This window comes from Arachis ipaensis, chromosome B10 (assembly GCF_059453495.1).
Source record: "Arachis ipaensis isolate K30076 ecotype BB chromosome B10, ASM5945349v1, whole genome shotgun sequence".
NCBI lineage: Eukaryota > Viridiplantae > Streptophyta > Magnoliopsida > Fabales > Fabaceae > Arachis > Arachis ipaensis.
Window position 1 is genome coordinate 144905112 of NC_142435.1, and position 10585 is coordinate 144915696.

The window sequence follows — 10585 nt, forward strand, 5'->3', positions numbered from 1 at the left end:
TATTACAGTGGGACCTGGCTCATAATAACGAAAGAGAAATTAAGATGAGTGGACGGCTATGGACATTTGATTCTTTACTCAGCTTCATGATTAAAAGTGTTAATGTAGGTTGAAAAATTTTATGTGGATCCATGGCTAAGAATTCATCTATCTCATTATATATTATCACACTGTGGATTCCCAAGAACAATATCACACAATATAATGTATGGGAAACATTTTAAGACTGATGCACCAGTTGTTTGTTTTAACCGTTGATCTGAATTATAAAAAATATATATAATATATATTAATTAAAATTAACGGTTAAAAAAATTGGTGTATCGGTATTTCCCGGTACACTTGAAATGTTTCCTAATGTATGTGTAGGACACCCCCTTTAGTAGTTTTAACTCTATGAAATTAATTATATATTATTTTTTCACCATACTCTGCTACCCTAGCCGGCCCCCATAATGCATCATGTTCATTATTCATAGATCCCCAACACTTTATGCAGATTTATTTAATTTCCATACAGTGAACTACAGACAAAAGCTTTCTCTCTTATATATATACAGTCACATATATATATGTTATAGGAACTTGGACATACATACATTTGTGTTTTGTTTTAAATTAATTAAGGACAAAATAGAATATAATTTTTAGAAGTTTGAAGAAAATAAAAGAATAATTACAATGTAATTATTGTTGTTGTTGTGATATATATATGGATACACAAGACTTTATTGTGTAAGGGAATGAGTGTTAACCAAATGTAGAAAACTTGATGATGTATGTGTATAGAGACAATAGATCAGAGAATCTTGAAATAAACCAAAACATGAGAGGACAAAGAGGGAAGAGAATTTAGAAGCTTATAAGCATGCAAACAAACACCATCAATTACTACCTAAACCAAATTCATCATCAACATTATTCATTATATCTATATCTATATATCATAAAAAAAAAATAATCTAAACTCATAATATTCTTCATCATCATCATGATCATCACCAAAATATATATATATTATATCTCATGAAACCTAAATTTATCATCATATACATCTCTGTAAACTTATATAATTACCGGAAAAAGACTATGGTGGGAGCACCAAAAATGCTCTTTCAAAATGTAATATATAAATAAAAAAAAAGGAAGAAACTAGGATTGAGGACATGAATTAGAAATATCCAAGATGTGAATATATCTCTTTTGAGATATAAATAAAACAAACTTATCTGTTGTGGAGAGGATTAGGACCAGTGTATACTTTCCTCTTGTCTGCACCAAAAACTTGATGATCATCATTGTTCTTCCCATTGGTGGCACCACCTCCATGGAATGTTGTAGAAGATTTGAGTTGAGATAATGTTGGTCTCATCATCATCCTCCCATCATAAGCAGCTTCAATAGATGATGGAGGAGTAGTAGTGGTCAATAGTAAGATCAACAAAATTAACACCATTTTTGGGTTTACACAAATCATGGCATGTGGGAAGCAAGGAGAAGCTAATAAGGGTTTTTGAGGATGAAAGTCAATGGAAGAAGAAGAGAGATCCAAAAATATGCATAGAACTTGATGCCCACTAATTTTATAATTGGTCCCCCGGTAATACAAATTTCAGAGCCTGGTTTCTTGTTTTGTTTTTTGCTCTTACAATTACAAACAAATCAAAAGGCCTTAACTTCACTATACTCTCTCTACTCTCTAGCTACTAGGCACCATTAGAGAGAGAGAGAGAGAGAGAGAGAGAGTTTGTTGGTTGGTATAGCTAAAGTGAGAAAGTGAGAAGAGAAGAGAGTGAGAGAATGAGTTTCTTTCTTACACTGAAAGCCTTTTACACCAAAGTCCCTTTCTCCTTATTCTTACCCTCTTGTCACACATCATTTCCATCATTTTCTTTATTCATCTCTTTTTTTTTTCTCAAAAGACAAATAAAAAATTAGGATCATTTTTGTTTTTGAAAAAAAAATAATATAAGTTATTTTCCATTGTTATATCAACTTGTACGGGGAATGGTGTAGAACGCAGTTATAAAGTGTATAGGTGCTTTACACAACTGTAGTGTTAGGAGCAAAAATCGAACCGTCCGATTACCTTCGCCAAAATTTAAATTTTCTCTTTTACACTAATTGGACTATCTGATTAGTAGGCTTAATTTTTTTTACAAAGAAATCAGATAGTCCGATTTTTTCATCCATTATTTCAAAAAAAGTTGTCCCACATCCATATCGAGCACTCACATTCTCTATAACAACGCACAACACACACATACTTCTCATATAAAAAAAATGAGCCACTTATATATGCTGCTCTAAGAAATTAATAAGTGCATCTACACTAAAAGAAACACTCATTGTGTTTTAAAAATTATTAGACGAAATATAAATTTAACTTTAATTCATATTTCATCTAATAATAAATAAATTTAAAAATATATAAACTTTTTTATTTCTTTCTCTAGCTCTAGCTATTTGAGAATGCTTTTAGTTGCTATTAAATGTCAAACGCCTAAAGGAAGATATGCCCAAAAAGGAAAAGTTGCTATCAGCCTTTATTCAATAGCATGCAATATCTAGATTGAAATAAATTGATGTTGTGCTCCCCAAACTGTTACATATAGTTTATTGGTTTAGTGATCTTTAATCTAGAGACGTATGTTATGTTATGTTTGTGTTTTAGTAACGTTGTGTATAAATACAAATTTACAATTTTGATCCGATTTATTAACACCTCTTATACCAAATGAATAATCATTAACTAATCTAATAGCTGTCACTAATTATGGAATAAAGATTTAATGACATCATTCATTTCACCTAAATGGAACTAACCTATAATTGTAGAAACATGCTGGTGGTCACAAGCACTTAATTATTAACTAATTCTCCATCATCACTTTAATTTCCCATCTTCTTTCATGTAATTAACGATGTAAGCATGATGCTAATCCTACCTGGCATTGTCTTATATATATGTAGTAATTTTGGGGGGTGGGGGGTTAATTAATTAATTAATTAATTTAAATTTGGTGGTATTCCCTTTGACTATTTGAGTCACTGTGTGGCCTTTGACTAGTACACTATTTTTGTAGTTTGGTCAATGATACCACATGATCAGATCCAATTGAAGCCAGCAACACAGTTAGAAAAACATTAAACTAAAATGCTGTACTTAATTAATATTATGTATATGTATGTGTATGTGAACTGCATATAAATAGTACCAAAAAATCATGCATTTTAGATTAGTTTATTGGGGGTAATAAACTTCAACTGAATTTAACTTATATGATTCAAGACGAGATTTCGGATCTCTACAATTTCTATTGACTTTGGTTTTAGCTACTCGTCGTTTTATTTTATTTTATTTTATTGTTTTTGTTAATTGCTAAAGTAGTACCAAGTACCAATACAACTTGGTTTTGCGGTTCCTATAATTAAATAATGGCCTTTCTAGCGTGTAGTTGTCAAAATTGAATCGCTAATCCAATTGACTAAATTATTAATTTACTAATTTATTAATTCAACCGATAAATTATAAGTTAAATTGTTAGAATTAGTTTTACATAAATAAAAAATATAAAAATAATAAAAAATATTTTTTTAAAAAAAATACAAATATCATGTTTAAAAATTAAACAGTGAATAGAATAATAAAACTATCTAAAGATTATCCTTATTTATGCTCATAGAATTTTTCATTTAAGTTACAATAAATTATATAAAAATAAATTGAAGACTCCTTACCTTACACTTGATACAAAACTGAATTAATTGCTTGTACAATAAGAAAAGGAAACAGAGAGACGAAGAAAAAAAGAATTATAAGTTGAGATAAAAATAAATCACTTATATCTGAGTCTTAATCTTTTTTTATCACTTATATCTATGAGTCTTAAAAATAAATCACTTATATCTATGAGTCTTAATCACTTATTAGACCCACATGTATTTATAAATTAATTATGTAAAATTAGATTAGTTACAATAATTAATTACCAACGTTAGTTTTTTACTCCTCAATCACTTGTATATAAAACCTAACCTCTCTCATTCATTACTTGATGAAAATGAAATCATTTTTCTATTTTCTAAAATCACTGGTTTAACATGGTATTAGAAGAAATTTTCTAACCTTACCTCTCTCTTTCGCTCTCAACACCACTTCTTCTATCCTCTTCAAACTTCTTCCAGAACCTTTCTTTTTCCTTTCTTGCTACCAATTTTTGCATCAATGGCGGACCCCTTCTTTCTCGCTCCGGCTGATCAACCGAATTTAGTGTTAGTAACACAGCAACTTACAGAGGAGAACTATCATTCTTGGAGCAGTGCCATGAAGAAAGCCCTAAATGCAAAACGCAAACTCGGTTTCGTTACTGGAACCATTTCCTGACCTGATCCTGCGCTCGATCCAGAGTAATTTGAGACTTGGCAATGTATCAATGATGTGGTAAGTACCTGGATTTTGAATTCTGTGTCCAAAGAGATTACCACCTCGCTAGTGTATGCTGATTCTGCTGAAGAGCTTTGGAATGATCTTAAAGAAAGATTTCAACATGAAAATGGCCCTCGAATTTTCGAAATCAAAAGGGAATTGATGAATTTATGTCAAGGTGTCCTAACAGTCTCGCAATACTTTATGAAGATCAAGGTCCTTTGGGAGGAATTGAACTTTTATCGCCCAGTCCAATGCAATTGTGGAGATGCTAAACCGCTTCAAGAATTCTTGCAAGCTGAGTATGTGCACTGTTTTCTCATGGGTTTGGACGATTCTTTCACGTAAATCAAAGGCCAGATCTTGCTTATGGAGCCCTTACCTGCAATAAACAAAGTTCTGTCCTTAGTGGTTTAAGAAGAGAAACACCGCTCTTTGGGGAGCCCATCAGTCCCGAATCAACTTGCCTTCTTAGCAAGAAACTAGAACATACCAAATCCCTCAGGGAAAGGAAGGGGATTCACGAAGAAGGATAGACCTTTGTGCTCACACTGTGGATTGCTTGGACACATAGTGGACAAATGTTACAAAATACATGGTTCTCCACCAAGTTATGGCAAAGGTAGAGGAGCTAGACAATCTGCACACAATATTACTGATAACGTCACTGAGGCACAATGTCCAAAATCCAATTCAAGCCTGACTCTGAATGCAACTCAGATCCAGCAGTTAATGAACTTGTTGAATAGTCACAAGATTCAAGAAATAGCAACAAATGCAGCAACTGAAGTGTCTACTCCAACAGGTGTTGTCCTCAACACCTCAATCTCAAGATCAAAACTATCAAAACATGATTGGATTCTTGATAGTGGAGCCACTATCCATATTGCTTGTGATCTATCTTTTTTTCATTCAGTTTACACATCTCAGAATTATTCTGTTTCACTCCCCAATAATGCCAAATTCAAAGCCAAGTTCATTGGCACTGTCATTATCAGTTCAACCATCATCTTAAAAAATGTTTTATATGTGCCAGATTTTAGTGTCAATTTGCTCTCAGTGTCTTCCTTCCCTAAAGCCACTACACTCACAATAACAATTAACTCTTGTAATTTTACTATTAAGGACAACAAGTCACAGAAGAAAATTGGGAAGGGTGAGCTTGATGGAGGCTTATACATCCTAAAAGTTTCAATTTCCTCCAACCAATTGATAATACAAAAAGATAATCATAGCATAAATTTGTGCAATAATTCACAGTTATGGCATTCTCATTTAGGTCATGTTTCAAATAAAGTTTTGAACTCTCTTACTTCGGTCTTAGAATTTTCAAATAAAGATAGTTTGCTTACGAAAAAGTCTAATTATCATGTCTGTCCATTAGTAAAATTCAAGCAACTTCCTTTTGAATCCAACAATAATTTGTCTTCATATCCTTTTGATCTTGTACATTGTGATGTATGGGGATCTTACCATGTTCCAACCTATAATGACAAGAGATATTTTCTTACATTGGTTGATGATGCTACTCGTTTTACATAGATTTATTTGCTAACTAACAAATCTGAAGCTGTAGCATGTATGAAACAATTTTTCTCTTTGATAGAAACTCAATTTAACAGCAAGATCAAGTTCTTCAAGTCTGATAATGCCAAAGAGTTAGCAATCACTAATTTTTTACTGGAACGGGGAGTCCTCCATCAATTTTCTTGTCCATACAAACTTCAACAGAATGCAGTAGTAGAAAGAAAACATCAACACTTGTTGAATGTGGCCAGAGCCCTCTATTTTCAATCCCAAGTCCCCATTGCCTTTTGGGGAGAATGTGTTTGTACTGCTGTTTTTCTAGTAAACAGAACCCCAACCCCACTTCTCAACATAAAGTCTCTATTTGAGAAACTCTTTCAAAAACAACCAAATTATCAAGCTCTAAGGGTTTTTGGTTGCCTTACATATGTTGCTACAAAATCAGACTCCAGACCTAAGTTTAATCCTAAAGCAGACCCAATGGTCTTCTTGGGATACCCTATTGGCTACAAAGGCTACAGCCTTTACAATCTCAAAACAAAACAATTCTTCATCTCTAGAGATACCATCTTTCATGAAGAGACACTACCCTTCACTAAAAGCTCTCACACCTTTATACTTCCTGACCCGTTTGATCACATTCCACTTCCAAAAGTCACTGATGACTTAACACTCTCTAATATTCCTACCACAGAGAACACACAACGCCTTTCAACAAACTCCTTTAGCTCCCACCAAAATGCCTCACGTCAAACAGCTCCCTCCACCAATTCTAACCCACCCCGAAGAACCACCAGGACCATTCAACCACCAAGATACCTAAATGACTATGTATGCAACCTTAATACACCATATCCTATTACCAACTACATAAGCAACCACAGACTCAACCACATCTACCATGCAGCAATCTATCAAGTCAGTACTATACATGAACCTCAATTTTATCACCAAGCAGTACATCATTATGAGTGGCGGCAAGCAATGAAGGAAGAGCTGGACGCTCTGGAATCCAATCACACTTGGGAGTTGGTTCCTCTACCTCCTAACAAAAATACAATCGATTCTAGATGGGTTTACAAAGCAAAGCTTAAGGCTGATGGTAGTTTGGAAAGATACAAAGCCAGGCTCGTTGCCAAAGGTTACACGCAACAAGCTGGCATTGACTTTAAAGACACATTCAGTCCAGTAGCCAAGGTCTCGACAGTCAGAGTTTTACTCTCCATTACAGCAGTGAGAAACTGGAATTTCATGCAGTTGGACATAAATAATGCATTTTTAAATGGGAGTTTAGATGAAGAGGTCTACATGGAGATTCCTTTGGGGCATCCAAAACAAAACCAAGGACTTGTATGCCGACTTACTCGATCTCTATACAGCCTAAGACAAGCTTCCCAGCAGTGGTTTAACAAAATCTGTTATACTCTCAAACAACATGGTTTTCGTCAATGCAAGAGTGATTATTCTTTATTCTCTATAGGAGAAGGCTCCTCAATCACCTTTGTACTCTTCTATGTTGATGACATAATCATTGCCGGAGCAAATAATGATATGGTACAACAAATACAGCAAAAGCTTCAATCAGTCTTCAAGTTAAAAATCTTGGGAGATCTTAACTTTTTTCTGGGGTTAGAGATTGCAAAATTCAGAAAAGAAATTTCACTTACACAGAGGAAGTATACTTTGTCTCTACTCGAAGATACTAATTTTCTATACTGCAAGCCAGCTTTAATTCCAATGGAAGCAAACATTAAATTGAGGGCCAAAGAAGGTGACAAGGTTGATGAAGATGCATCAGCCTATCGAAGATTGATTGGACGACTCATGTATCTCACAATTTCTAGACCAGACATAACATTTACAGTGACAAAACTAGCCCAGTTTATGTCTGACCCAAGAGTTCCACACCTCAATGCAGTTCACCAAATCTTAAGATATCTCAAAGCAGCACCGGGTCAAGGTATTTTTTTCTCCTCAAACTCAAAGTTCAACTTGTCAATCTACACTGATGCAGATTGGGGGAGCTGCCTCGATACTAGGAGGTCTACTACCGGCTACTGCACTTTCTTGGGGGATTTCTTAATTTCGTGGAAAAGTAAGAAGCAACCTGTTGTATCAAGAAGCTCAACCGAGGCTGAGTACAGGGCTATGGCCAATGCTGCTTGTGAAGTTGTTTGGCTGACCAATTTACTGAGGTTCATGGATATCACTACTGAATCTACCATGCTTTTTTGTGACAACCTTTCAGCTATTCAATTAATCTCTAATCCAACCTTCCATGAAAGATTCAAACATGTTGAGATAGATTGTCATTTCATTCGCAAGAAAGTTGAAACCAGGTTCATCAAGTTAGTGCACATTCCAACCAAACATCAATTAGCCGATATCTTCACCAAGGCCATTTCAAAACCTCAGTTCCTTTTCTTCATGTCCAAGTTAGGAACATACAATTTGTATGCTCCAACTTAAGGGGGGATATTAGACCCACTTGTATTTACAAATTAATTATGTAAAATTAGATTAGTTACAGTAGTTAGTTACAAACGCTAATTTTTTACTCTTCAATCACTTGTATATATATAAAACCTAACCTCTCTCATTCATTACTTGATGAAAATGAAATTATTTTTTTATTCTCTGAAATCACTGATTTAACAAAGTTCTACACTTTATATACAATAATACACCAAATATATCAAGCTGCAGCTCATATCAAGAAAACTAGTAAAAATAAAAAACTAATTTTTGCCGTAACTCAGTTAAGTTCTTGTAAGTTCTTGAATCTTGCATTCTTGAACTTCTTGATCTGTTTTAATAACACTGAAAATTAAATGAAATCACAAGGCATGGTATTTAGGTACAAATGTGGAAGCTGATTACCGTGGATTATTTTTAAAAGTTATCATTTAACAATCTAAGAGAAAAAGAAATATAGAACAAAATATAGCCTAAACACATTTATCATCAACTTCAACATAAAATGGTTAATGATTAGCACAGCAACAAAAACAATCATAAACACCAATAATTAGAAAAAAAAAACATCAATCCATTATTAAACCTATATATATTATACTGCCAAGAATCAACATCAATCATTACTGAAAAAATAGATTCATAATCAACAAGTTATAATCATCAACAAGTTATAATCAACAACAATAAAAAATAAACAGATTCATAATCAACATCATTAATCAGTTCTTTACTCACTTAATCAAATTATAAATCAACTGAATAACTAAAAAAACAAATAGAAAGATTCAAAAACGTAAAGAAGCGAGAAAATCAACCTGTCCAAGCACGGTGAAGCAAACTCTGACAAGGGGTGACAGCAGCAACGGACGAGGACGCGACGACCAGAGAATGAGATGCGATGACACAGTACAGGGAGCCACAGATGCGACGGCGCAATGTTGGAGACGCATTAGAACCGGCGAGACGAAGCAGAGGAGCTTGTGATCGTGACTTTTAAACTCTGGAGTTCAGCTGTTCGAAATTTTAGGAGAGACTGACTGATGAGGAAGAGGGCTGAGTGGCATTGAGAGAGAATGAGAGACTGGTGAAAAAGGGCAGTTGCGTGACATTGAGAGTAAACAAGAAAGAGGGATTTAGAATTAGGAGGGCTTGACCAAAACCGGCTGATTATTCAAAATCGCCAGTTCAACAGTTTTTATAAAATCCGCACAGTCCAAATAGATTTCTGCCAGTTTTTTTTAAGCGGTCAGATACTTCAACCAGACCGATCTTATGACCGATTTACCAGTTTTCCAGTTCAACCAATCGATCTAGTCCGATTATTACAACTATGCTTTCTAATCTACTATATATTTATATATACACTACAAATAAGTTGTCAATCTATGTGGTTCACAAAAGAACAGATTTTGTTTTTGATATTGGAGTAGCAACGGTATTTTTTCAAAATGTGGGTTGATGGGATGTTATTTTCAAACGTGGAACCGTTTAATTAGATAAACAAAAATCAGACCGTCCGATTTGTGAGAAGTACAGAAATCAGACTGTTCGATTTGTGAGGATACAAAAATCAGATTGAGGAATTTGTGAAATCGGACTAAGAGATTTGTGAGAGAACAGAAATCGGACCGAGGGATTTCTGTTAAAAAAATTAAAAAATTTGAAGTATAGAAATCGGACCCTCCGATTTATGTATCTTCCACATTTTTAAATAACATAAAAAATTACAATGTTAAGGTATATCACCACTTTTACTTCCATATACAAAAAAAAAAAAAAAAAAACCCACAAAAGAATGATCCTCCATCCTTATTATACATTAATTTACCCCGCACTCTCTATTTAATGCATGTATGTGATCATCGTGGCCCTTGATTTCTTCTTGGGTAACCATATAAATAAGTATATATATTCACCAAGTTCTTTGGTCTATACACCAGCCAAGCAATATGAATGAAGCACACCATTTATTTTTAAATTGATGAGTATGATTTGTCTAGGATGCTTTATTTGATAAATTAAATAAATAAAAAGTTTTCAGGCATACATTTATAGTTTTTGCTAACTTATATTTTAAGAATATAGATTAAACATGTATACCATAAAAAAATTATTTTATAAAAATTATTATAAAAATATTAAAAAAAATTA